The sequence below is a fragment of the Chelon labrosus genome (genome assembly GCF_963514085.1).
Source record: "Chelon labrosus genome assembly, chromosome: 19".
In the NCBI taxonomy this organism is placed as follows: Eukaryota; Metazoa; Chordata; class Actinopteri; order Mugiliformes; family Mugilidae; genus Chelon; species Chelon labrosus.
In genome coordinates this window covers 431,722-444,080 of record NC_140352.1, presented here as the reverse complement: position 1 = coordinate 444,080, position 12,359 = coordinate 431,722, and the positions used below count along the sequence as shown (strand labels likewise).

The 12,359-nt window shown below is 45.3% G+C and overlaps 1 protein-coding gene across 1 annotated transcript in view; it reads right to left on the bottom strand.

Moving 5' to 3' along the window:
• LOC311504587 (glutamate receptor ionotropic, delta-1-like) overlaps positions 1-12,359 on the bottom strand; it is a gene marked incomplete at both ends in the record, with an annotated part of 347,750 nt that overhangs the window by 320,518 nt on the left and 14,873 nt on the right. The window lies entirely within an intron of this gene.

Genomic DNA, 12,359 nt, shown 5'->3' with positions numbered 1-12,359 from the left:
CAGCCCCTTCACTTGAGGCAGGAACTCAGCTTCAGCCTGGAGGTACTGACTCTTATTCTGACTACAAACCATCCTAGAAGGTCATCATCTCCAAAATATGTGGTTCCTCAGCCCGACTTCACGAGCACCGAGTTTTATCGTTACACTTGCAAGAGAAAAAGAATTGATCCCATCAGTCATATTTGTTCTGTGTAAACGTCAGACACCAGCCATGAGTCAGTCTCTCTGCACCGTCAGATTCTCTACGTTTGTAAAATTGTCCAGACAAGCAAAGAAACGCTGAGAACAGAGTTGGAGCTGGAGTGAGAGTTCAGCCGGTCTCCTCACTCACTGCTGACAAACAGGAAAATATGTGACATGACAGCCACTAATGGAAAAGTCTAGTGGTGTGATTTTCTCTGGCTCGTTCTCTTTCCATCCGTCTGGTTGTCTTACCTTCTCCGATACGTCTTCCTCTACTTAAACATCAGTCCATGTTGCGTGATGAGCTCACAAATAAGACATTTATCACACATGACTGCCAGACTCCATCATCACCTGACGGGATCTGAAATTGGAGAGCGACTCATGTTTGCAATCACCTGGATGTGACAGAAGCAGCATCGAGTGGCGTTTGCTTATCACAGAATAAAAGAGAAACTTCACACGTATTCTCTCTCATCTCAAATGTGAAAACACTACACGACGTTATTTAGATCGACCGACAGATCAGGGAGCAGTGAATGCACCACGTCAGCTGATCTCACAGGGAAAAGGAAAACAGAGACTCTGCAGAAAGAAACTCTAAATCTACGGATGGCGCTGATGTATCTGCAAGGTGGTTTACTGACCAGCAGTAAAAACAAAAGAGGAACTTTACAGTGAAAATAAAGGTCTAAACAGGTGAATGAACCAGAAATGAGATTTAAGTCATCAGTTTTAAAATCTGTTAGCTGTCTCTGCCAGCTAACGTTAGCCTGGGGGGCTAGTATGTAGCTCTTAACATACTTCTCATTGGTTTTTTACTATCCTCCAGATTTTAAATTCTAAACATCACATTTGTTCATTTTAATCAGTAAATCTGTAAACGCCTCACATTACAAGATAATCTGGTCTGAACCTCGGTACATCAGGGATCAATCAACCTGAAACTCTGTCAGTCTGAGACCAGCTTCAGTCGCCGAATAAAGGGACAAGACAAAGGTTATGATCGGACTAAATAACAATCATATCTCACGACTAATGAACTACAGTAGCACAGGCCAGTCATCCTGTTTCACAAGCTTGTTGTGCAGATTTAACGTTAGCTTCACTTCACTTTAACGCTGCCACAAATGCATCGTTGAACAACTTGACATCATCTAACTTTGTGCTGTAGAAGGTGAAAGGTAAAAAGTCTCCTTCATCATTCAGAGCTGAACACTTGGAGGAAACGTCTTCTACAAACACAACTCGTCCACATGAGTTTGTCTCATCTTCTGTCTTTTGGATCATCTCTGACGTGGACGACTGAGACCCTCCACAGATAACAGATGAATCATTTATAGACTTTACAGGCAGAAATAAAGGAAACCATTTTAAATCTGACAGAGAAGAGAATAATTCCCGCTCTGACTAATGTACACTGTTTCTATAACTATCATCATTTGAGTCAGTGCTTCTCTGTGACCCCATTATCTTCTGAAACATCTCTCCACATATATTTTGACTCTGGGGTCAAACGAATAAAAAAAAAAAGCATTCACTGAAACTCTGTTTAACGACCACTTCAGCCGCTGCTCTGAGAATCTAACAGCAGTAATTATTTATTAAGCAGCCCACATCCTGCTTCACAGCAGAGACCAGCAGTGTGAACCCTGAACGCCTCCAGCATGTGAGGGTGACGAGGGTGGAGGCGATACCTTCCTCCCACCTCAGGCCTCCTCACATTAAGTCTACATGTGCAACAGTATGAGAATCAGACGCATTCATCTCCAGCAGAAACAAGTTAAAGATGATGTTACATCCTGACTGAAACGTAGATAGAAAACGGTTTATGTCAATACGTTATAGTTTTTAAAGGTCAAGAAGGTCTTCAGCCCTCTCCACCTTCACGGCGTGATTGATTCATGTAATTAAGACCAGAGACAGAGGACTAACATAGTCAGAAATACTTCTACGTATTAGACTTTTCTACTGTTTATTTCTTATTTCTACAATTCATGTTTTTTCTTGTCCTGTCACTTTAAAACACTGAGGTTTGTGAGGTTTTCTGAATGTCTTCTACAGTAGAGAACGTTTAAACAGATTTGTTGAGCGACTGTGTCTCATTCTAATCCTCAGTGAGATCAGTTTGTTCAAGATGCAAATAAAACCACAGAGAGAGTGAGCGAGAGAGAGAGAGAGAGAGAGAGCTAGCAGAGAGGCTGGCTGCAGGAGGTTGGCTGGCTGGTCGACTCTTTGCTTTGCTAATGAGCAGCTCATTTAAACGAAGCAAAGAGTTCCTGGAGCGAGAGCGATGGAGAGAAATCCGGTGGGAGAGAAAAGATGAGAGAGTCACAGAGAAAGGAAACTAAAACCAGAGGAATAATAAGACGGAGTCAGAGAGAAAGCCTTCTACATCCAGACTCATCGTCTTCATCATCATGATCCTCCAGGACACACATGAGGGACGTCCCTGTGTTGTATTCATAGTTGATCTGATCAGAAGGACAAAGTGTCGTCTTTGTCCAACGAGAGAGGAAACAGACGTCTCCATCATATCTGAGTTTAAACTAATATGAGAACCAGTCAAATCAGTCCGCTTCCTCCACCCTCAGGTCTGCACGCTGTTCATCCATCAGCACAGTTCATCATTTCATTCTGAGACCAGCTTCTCTGACCAGTCTCAGCCCAAACGAACCGACTCTGTGGGAGAAACTGTCCCTGTCTGAAGTCTGAAGACAGGTTCTGAAAAGTTGAAGTCAATGAGTTTTCAGATGCAGCTGTCTCAGTGTGGACGAAAGAGAGACTGAGGCTGAAGGTCATACTCTGCACATACAGCGTACTGCAGCGTTACCATGGAGACATGTAATGACTGTAAACACATGTTCACGCTGCTCTTTCTCGCAGTTAACACAGTTAACACTCTGCTGCTTCAGACTGTAAACCACTGTAGCATCGTGAGGCGACGCTGCTGCTCCTCCGAGGCTCAGAGCTACAATCATTCATGAAAGTTGACTCTGTTTGCTGCGACTGCCTCTGAGAGGTTAATAAATCAGGAGAGCCGTGAAGACCAGGACCGCACCCTGCGAGCGGCGCTGAGGTGACGACTCCATCTCGCTGATAATTGCACAGTTTAACCGGCGGGGCATGTTCTGGATAATTGGAAGCGCTCGCTGCTAAACGGTCGCTAAGCAGCCAGGTAATTTTGGTATTCTTGGAGGTGTAATCACTTTCCTCTCGTTCTCGTCCTCGGCTTGTTGTTCTCGCCGCGGATCGTGTAAACCCTGATGAATGCGCCCCGGGCTAAAAACCAGGAGGACACGGCCGTTTATCTTCTCCAGATCAGAGTCCTGGTGGAATTAAGTCGAGTCATTAAAACCTAAAAATGATTTCTGCCCTGATCGCCCACAGAGTGCAGAGGCTTCTAACACATCTCTCTCTCTCTCCCTCATCATCTCACCAGCTCCGTCTCAAACTCGTCTCCACTTCGTCTTCAGCTGCTGCCTGGTGGAAAACTTTCATTTTTGATGGAACGGTTCCCTCCTGCCTGCCTCATTTACTTGCTGACTTCATACGAGCACACAGAGCTTTGTGAGGATTTCTAGATGGAGTCTCGACTTGTTGCATGAAGAGTGTGTAGGTGGAGAAAGCAGCAGCAGCAGCAGCACAGAAACAACTCAGAGTTTAACCCAAACTCATTCTGCTTCTGGGAAATCCCTGAAAGATGAAGTCTGAGCCTCAAAACCTTTGGCCAGTTGTTCAACTAAACATCTAAAACTGGTTATAAATGCTAACAATGAATGTTTTCTACCGCAGTGGGACAAAAAGCTCTTTATATTGTTCCTCATTCACATGCTGAAAAACCAGAAGTGGCAAACTTTCCATTTAAGGTTCCTCCAGAAATAACATCAACTAAATGTTTCTGGTAACAGCTGATCAGTGGTCTACAGCAGCTTGGAGGAATTTTAGCCCATTCCTCAGAACAGAACCACTTCAGTTCTGAGATGTTGGTGGGTTTCCTCACATCAACTGCTTGCTTCAGGTCCTTCCACAACATTTCTATTGGATTAAGGTCAGGACTTTGACTTGGCCGTTCCTAAACATTCATCTTGTTCTTCTTTCCAAACTCTTCAGAGATGGTTCTGGAACCTTTTCCAGCCTGATGAGCGACAACAACTCTTTCTCTGAGCTCCTCAGAAAGCTCCTTTGTCCACAAACATGTGTTGTGAAGATCAGACTGAGACAAATCCCTGATTTATTGAAACTAAACCAGGAACTGAACCACACCTGAGTCTCATTACATTGATGTGTGTGATCTTGGTTTCTTGCTTGAACGTTTTGACCCAACACTTTTAAAAGTGATATTTCTTATAGTGTTTGTGTTTGTTGAAGGGCCAGACTGTGTCAGGGTGTATTATCTGCGTCTCTCTGCTCTCTGAGTTCATTCATTTGTTCTCTAAGTGTGCGACGGCAGCTCTACCGAGGCTCTTATCGGTTTCCTAAAAGTGTGTCAGACAGGAAATGACCTTCCAGCTCATCTATGTATCTGTACAGGCTGAACATTTTTATCTCATCCTGACAAAGAGAGGCGTCGAGCCAAAAAGAAAAAAGGACGTCAAATAAAATATGATCTCAAAACGAGAACAGACGTCTTTGTTCAAAAGAAGCCAAGTGGTCCCAGAAAGAGCAGCTCCTCCTCCTCCTCCTCCTCCTCCTCCTCCTCCTCCTCCTCCTCCTCCTCCTCTCTTACAGGATGGATGAAGACTACGTTTCCTTCTTCAACAGAAACTGCTTTAAATAAATCTCATCAAGTTTAGAGGAGACGACCTGTCAGAGACATCGAGGTCTGATCTGTGAAACTGTGAAACTGAAAACCGGTTCCTGTTTTTATGATTCATTTATTAATTCCTTTAAATGACGTTTTCTCACGTATCTGCAACTTCCAGGAACTTTAACCAGGACTCATGGAGAAGAAGAAGAGATCTAAAGCGTGGCTGCATTTCACTAAACCAGGAACAACTTTTCATTTCTAAATCTGGAATGTAGCAAACACCAAAGATGTATGAGGGGGTCGGGTGTCGGGGGGTCGGGTGTCGGGGGGTCGGGGGGTCGGGGGTCGGGGGGTCGAGGGGTCGGGTGTCGGGGGGTCGGGGGGTCGGGGGTCGGGTGTCGGGGGGTCGGGTGTCGGGGGGTCGAGGGGTCGGGGATCGGGTGTCGGGGGGTCGGGGGTCGGGTGTCGAGGGGTCGGGTGTCGGGGGGTCGAGGGGTCGGGGATCGGGTGTCGGGGGTCGGGGGTCGGGTGTCGGGGGGTCGGGTCAAACACCGGGGCTAATTTCAGTATGATCCATCTGAGGTGTAGACCTCTGACATCATTGCTTCCTCTGAACGACGTTCTGACGTCTCAGTGAGCCTGAACAACGTCGTGGTGAAACTGAAACTGATTTAGTGATTTTTAGCTGCGTCTGAGTCGGACACGACGCTCTCAGACCTCCAGTCATAGGCAGAATATTTCCATCACATGCATCCACCTCCATCTACACTCTGCAACGCTTCAAACTGAAGGAACCTGTCTAGGTCTGGTCTAGTCTGCTAGCGCCCAGACCAGCAGCATCATGACCTCTGTTGACGAGGGCGAGGTTAGTAACAGCAGCAACTGAACATTTTCTAGTGACAACAGTAGTTTATTCTTCATATTTTAGGTCAATGTGTTCATGTGTTCATGTGTCAGGAGGAGATCAAGTACTGACAAATTATAAAACTGATGAGGATTGATGGATATTAAATCAAATCTAATATATTTCGTCCCTAGAATAAAGACAGTCCAGTCAGCTAATAAATTAAAATGTGTTTCTGACGGTAGCAAGTGAAAAAGGCTGCAGACGTATGTCAGCAGAGACAGAGAAACGTCGTCGCTCTTACATCTTACACCATCATCAGAACAATAGAGACAGAAAATGCACCAACAGCCGTGACTATCAGGTATCAGAGGCAGACTGCAACGCACCCAGAGCTTCTTCTTCTTCACTCATCGTCTGTATCAAGATTCTTCTTGTTAAATATTTCCCTTCAGAGTTCACGAGTTAAAGCAGAAAAACCAAACAGCTAAACGTTAGCGTTGTTTGAGGATGTGGTGACGACATGTTGCTAAAGTCCAGATCTTTGAGCTGTTTCCTCTTCTAAATGATCTGAGACTAACTCTGGCTGCTGCTCGTCAGTAACCGATCCATAGATCACTGATTGATTCTCGTTCATGTCCAGCGTCAACGACAGAAGAACAAGACCAGCAGATCTACTCTATTAGTTTCAAATCCATCAAACCACTGTGAGAAAAACCAGAGAGAAGCTTTATAAAAACCTGAGCGTCCTCAGCCACCGGTCCTTGAAGCCGAGCTGAGACCTGTCGCCCATTAAGCTCTGAGAGGTTGACGATAGCAGCAGCTCAAAAATGGCCGGCCCACGCAGCTCGTTATTTTTTAACAGCCCCACCAACAACATTTCATCAGGATCTATTCTGTGTTCGCTCGTGCCTCTCAGCGCCTGCAGATATCATTTACCAGCTGGGTGGCTGCTGTTTTAAATCAGGTAATTGTGGTTTAGGTCCTGGGTTGTTAACATTCTGAGTGGCCCTGGCTATCGCGCTGATAAACCTAATTGTCCCTGCTGCTGAGATTTTGGCAAAACCCAGAGGCTTTTAATTACATCGAGTGTTTGTGGAGTGAGAGGAATCAGCTGCTGTTGAGGAGTCTTTGTCCTCGGCTCTGGACCAACTCCTGGACCTGGACTCGCTGCTAAGACAGAGAGCCACACTTAGGTCCCTGATCAGGAATGTCAAGTAGATGGGCCGCCGCTGATGAATGCTAACTCTGAAGCTCTTAGCGCTGTCAGCCGGCTCCAGTTAGCCGTGATGGAGAGGAAGCACGGCCCATAGCGGATCCTGCAGGCTTCCAGCAGCTCCACGTAAAGGCCCCATGTATGAGGGACCGGGGCAGATCAGGAGGGGCTATTAGTGCCGCTGGTATCGACAGAACAGGATTTATGGAGCAATAGGAGCAGACTGTAGTCAAAGACTGGAGGAGAGAAGAAGAGCTGAACGCTGGACGGCATCATGAGAGACACTCGGCTCTGACCTGGTGATTCAGGGTCTGATCTGAAGCTCAACATCAGCTTCCTTCAGAGGAGGAGAACCGGTTTAGATCTGACAAATGAAACAGAACGAAACGAAACATCACAGTGCTCTCCTCCTCCTCCTCCTCCTCCTCCTCCTCCTCCTCCTCCTCAACCTGATGATACCTCAGTGGTTCTGATATCGTTCTATGGATGATCTCCAGACTCTAGTGGTGAACAACAGGAGAACAGAGATCTCCTTCCCTCCCTGTCACTGACTGATGTCTAGAACCAGAACCTTTAGAGGTGGAGAGGATTAACGGCTCGCTGTAAGACCTTGTGGCTGGTGAATGAAGTCAACGTGAAGGCGTGCCGTGAGGAAGCGTTGGCTGACATTATCAAAGAGGAATTAACAGAATCAAAGACGGGCTTTAGTTGATCTCTTTATCTGACATGAGGGTCATCGTCGCTCTTCCTCCTCCAGAGGCTCCCGGACAAAGATCTGACATGAGCACCTTTTGTTTTAAATGTCATCCTCTCACCGAGCTCATCAGGATGCATGAATGGACAACAGAGAGTTAGGAGGAGCTCTGTGACCACATCAGACATGAGCTGACCAACCTCTGGACTGAAGCTGCTCTGTAAATATTAAGCCAGGCGACAGGAGGTCTTCCTCTAATCATGATCAGAACTACAGCCGTCTGTAGAATCATTCAATCTGTCGACTCTTCTCTGAGTCGTTTATTACATATTTTGTGACACATGAATGAAGATCATGACTTTGACATTTATTCCAGAGCGTAGATTTAATTAACAATCTTAATAGAGAGACACCAGCAGTGGGATAAGTGTCATCTTTACTCAGTCCTTCAGATGTTTGTCCCCCATAGAACCAACACTGAGGACACGTCTGACTGAAAGGTTTGAGGAAGAAGAAAAGGAAACATGTTCATGACCTGATGATGAAGGAGATGGTCATCGATGTCAGATCTTTAACGGCAGCTAGAACTGATGACCTCCTGACATTTATCCTGCATCATATTAATATATGTAAATACATCCTGAGGAGCAGACAGCAGGACAGACACCTACAGCAGCCGAGGCGTTCAGGGACCGTCAGTCAACTGGAATATGTGCGTGGGAAGCAGCGAAGCAGGAACTGGAGCTCGGCCCGAGGCTCCGTCTCAGCGTCCCTGTCCTATCTTTCATCCTCCCCCTCCTCCCCCTCCTCCCCCCCCCTCTCCCTCCTCACACCCCCACACAAAGAGAACATGTTAGACTCTGGGTGTTGAGCATCAGACTAAATCTAATCTACAGAGGTAGAGGTCTGAATGAAGCAGCCATTCATTATTACATGTGGTCAGAGCCTCATTCAGCTGATCTTTATCTGTGTTGCAGTAAAACCACATCATGAGCTTTAAACCAGTGAATCACAGAGGTTTTATATTTAACAGTTGGCGTCTGGAAGTAGGAAGCTGCAGCTAGAAAGAATATTCAGTTGGAGGATTTTAGGAATCAGATCTTTAAATGACAATCCATCCTACATGTCACGACAAACGTCCCAACGACTTTTATAAAAGGACTGAATGTATGAAGACAGAGAGGAAGCAGCTCCACCACAAGACACCGAGAAGCTGATTTTAATCACAGAGACTGAAGAGTTTAAAGACAGAAGACAAACGTCTACAGAAACAGGAGCTAACAGGAGAATGAAACCAGAATAAAATGAAGCTTCACATTAAGTCCAGTCATTTCTCCTCTAATTATCCAGCCACTGAGCTGAGCCGGACACATCATAATAAGACAATTAGCCTCATTTGTTTGAATTGAGAAGCCAATTAAAGAATTAGAGAGCAGCGCCGCCAACTTCATCACTTCACCTCCTCCTCCACAGCGAAGGGTCGAGACCCCACGGAACAAAGAGCAGGGACGCATTAATGGGATTAGACCTGATTTAATCTGATCTAATCTGATTTAATCTGATCTAATCTGATTTAATCTGATCTGATTGTTGGACAGATTACGTCTTCCTTCCACTGAGGTTTATAAACATATGTCCATTAATCAGCTGTATTAACATTTAGTTTTGATCTGATGCTCATCAGATTAAATCTTCCTCCTCCTCCTCCTCCTCCTCCTCCTCCTCTATATCCAGTAGGAGCAGTGGAAACAGCTGACCATGTTGGAGGAGTATTGCTCCTCTTGACGTCTGAGGAGGCGCAGAGACAGAAGACGTTTCTCGTTGTCGTTTCTTTTACTCCAGCGTCAAACGTTCAGTGAATAGAAAGAAACTGAACTAAATGACATGAACAGAGTCATCATGGAGCAGCAGCCATGACAGTCACCTCACACACAGACAGACTCATTACCCATAATCCTCCACAGCCAGGCTGTCAGGAGTCTCTGAGGACCGAGGATCATGGGAGCTCAGACAAAGGTCAAGACGATGAAGAGGAAACCAGCTGGGTCACAATCAACACTCCCTCTCCTCCACCTCAGCCCTGATGTTCTCCCCATCGTCTCCAGTAGTTACCAGGAGCTTCTGTCCTGATCTGGATCTAACATTTATCACCAGAGGACGAAGGAGACGGAGGAGATTTAAATAAGCATAGATCAGAGGATTTTATGGACCAATGTCTGATCTTTGGTCCATTTTAAACCCAGTCCTCAGACTGGGTGTGTTCCTAATGTTTTGTCATGATAATAACTCTACTGTTGAGATACTGGAGGTTCAACTAAATAAAAACATTAATCATTCCTTCGTTATCCTCAGCTTCCTGGTTTTCTCTCCCTCCCTGATAAATAATGATATAATAATAATACATCCTGTAGATTGGTGCACATGTGCAGGAACTAGAAGATATTATGAACTGATCATGTTAAAGCCAGCTCTGGAACGGATTCTCTTTTCTTCATCTATAAACTTTAGAGAAACACACCAACAAGATAAGACATGACAGACGTGAGAACGTGAGAACGTGAGAACATGAGAACGTGTCTGTGAGCTGACGTTAACATTAATGAGCTCAGCTTCAACATTTAATTCTAAATGTCAACAGGTGCTTGCTGATGTTGTTTTTGTCGTTTCCTGGTTTAGAACACATTTTAATATGAATGAATGAATTAATGATTCATCACATTTATGAAATTAGGACGTAATGATTTTTTTATTTGAGTCATGAGAGAAAAAAAAGAAAATCAGCTTTAAAATATTATAAAAATACAAATTCTGATTTAAATCTATAGAGAGTGAGACTATCATCTTTATACTGGACAACTGACATCACATCAACTCTTCCAGCAGCGTCACTACGTCCAGACTGATATCTGACACACAATGAAACCTGATTGTTCAGCCAGCGCCGCGTTATTACATCCAGTTCCTCAATAAACACACGAACGCAACAAGAAAACCTGGAGAGGATTTACTGTACGTCTGTACTGTTCCAGCTTCATGAATAAATGACCAGACCTGGACCTGGAGGAACCTGTCCGCTAACGAACCAGACCTGGACCTGGAGGAACCTCTCCGCTAACGAACCAGACCTGGACCTGGAGGAACCTGTCCGCTAACGAACCAGACCTGGACCTGGAGGAACCTCTCCGCTAACGAACCAGACCTGGACCTGGAGGAACCTCTCCGCTAACGAACCAGACCTGGACCCGGAGGAACCTCTCTGCTAACGAACCAGACCTGGACCTGGAGGAACCTCTCCGCTAACGAACCAGACCTGGACCCGGAGGAACGTCTCTGCTAACGAACCAGACCTGGACCCGGAGGAACCTGTCCGCTAACGAACCAGACCTGGACCCGGAGGAACCTGTCCGCTAACGAACCAGACCTGGACCCGGAGGAACCTGTCCGCTAACGAACCAGACCTGGACCTGGAGGAACCTCTCCGCTAACGAACCAGACCTGGACCTGGAGGAACCTCTCCGCTAACGAACCAGACCTGGACCCGGAGGAACCTGTCCGCTAACGAACCAGACCTGGACCCGGAGGAACCTCTCTGCTAACGAACCAGACCTGGACCCAGAGGAACCTCTCCGCTAACGAACACGATCACAGCGTCAGTGAAAGGTCGAAGGTCAACGTGCCATTATCTCCAGTCACTCAGAGAACGAGGAGCAGTGATGGAAGTCTCACAATACCATGAATATGAGTAACTGACAGTAAGTTTATAGTATTCAGGTAAGAAGCAGCGCCATCATGTGGTCACAGCTGCTGTCTCTAATGGATCTCTACCTACCGCTGGATCAGAACCATCAACAGCTGGTTCTTGACTTGGTCGAGGTCCTGTTCTTTTCTAAAGTTAAACATTACGACATTTATCTTTATAGCTACCCTTTTTGCTCTTGCTATTTTTTTATTCTGCATCTTTCTGTAAGCTGTTCTGAACTGCAAATTCCCCATTGCGGGACTAATAAAGGTTTTTCTTATTCTTATTCTTACCAAACGTCACGTGATTCTAAAAGTTATTTAAATAAACGGAGACGTCCAGGATCAGTTCATGTGCAGCCTTGTTGTCAGTCAGGATTCTCTGACCTCTGACTTCTGCTTCTTATATAAAGTTTTATATTTTCTGTCAGTGAACATGAGGCCTGAAGCGTTAGTGACGCTCTAGAGCAGTGAACGTCAACTGGCGGTCCGCGGACCACATCTGGCCCCCGGAGCTTTCCATCTGGCCCCAGAGTATTACTGGACTCATGAGTATGTTCCCACTTATTTATTTATTTACACCAAATAAAACCAACGCCTCCTGAGCCTTCAATCAAAGATGAGGATAAATTAACATTTCTGTTATTATTTCTCATGCTCTTTTTTCCAGCGTCTCAGTAACGACCGTCAACAGAGAAGAGCAAACGTGACACATCAGTAAATAGTTAGTAGACATTTTACTGTAGACATCAAATTAAAGCAGCTCGTGAACAAATAAAGTAAAATAAAATAAAATAAAAAACATTCCTAAAATACTCACGTTAGGAGAAACATTCATTTAACTGTCGCTTCCTCTCATGTGTTGTTTTCATAGAGATCATTTTAGAGAAAGAAGCTTTACAGGTGTGTGTTGATCTGAACATGGTGAGGACAA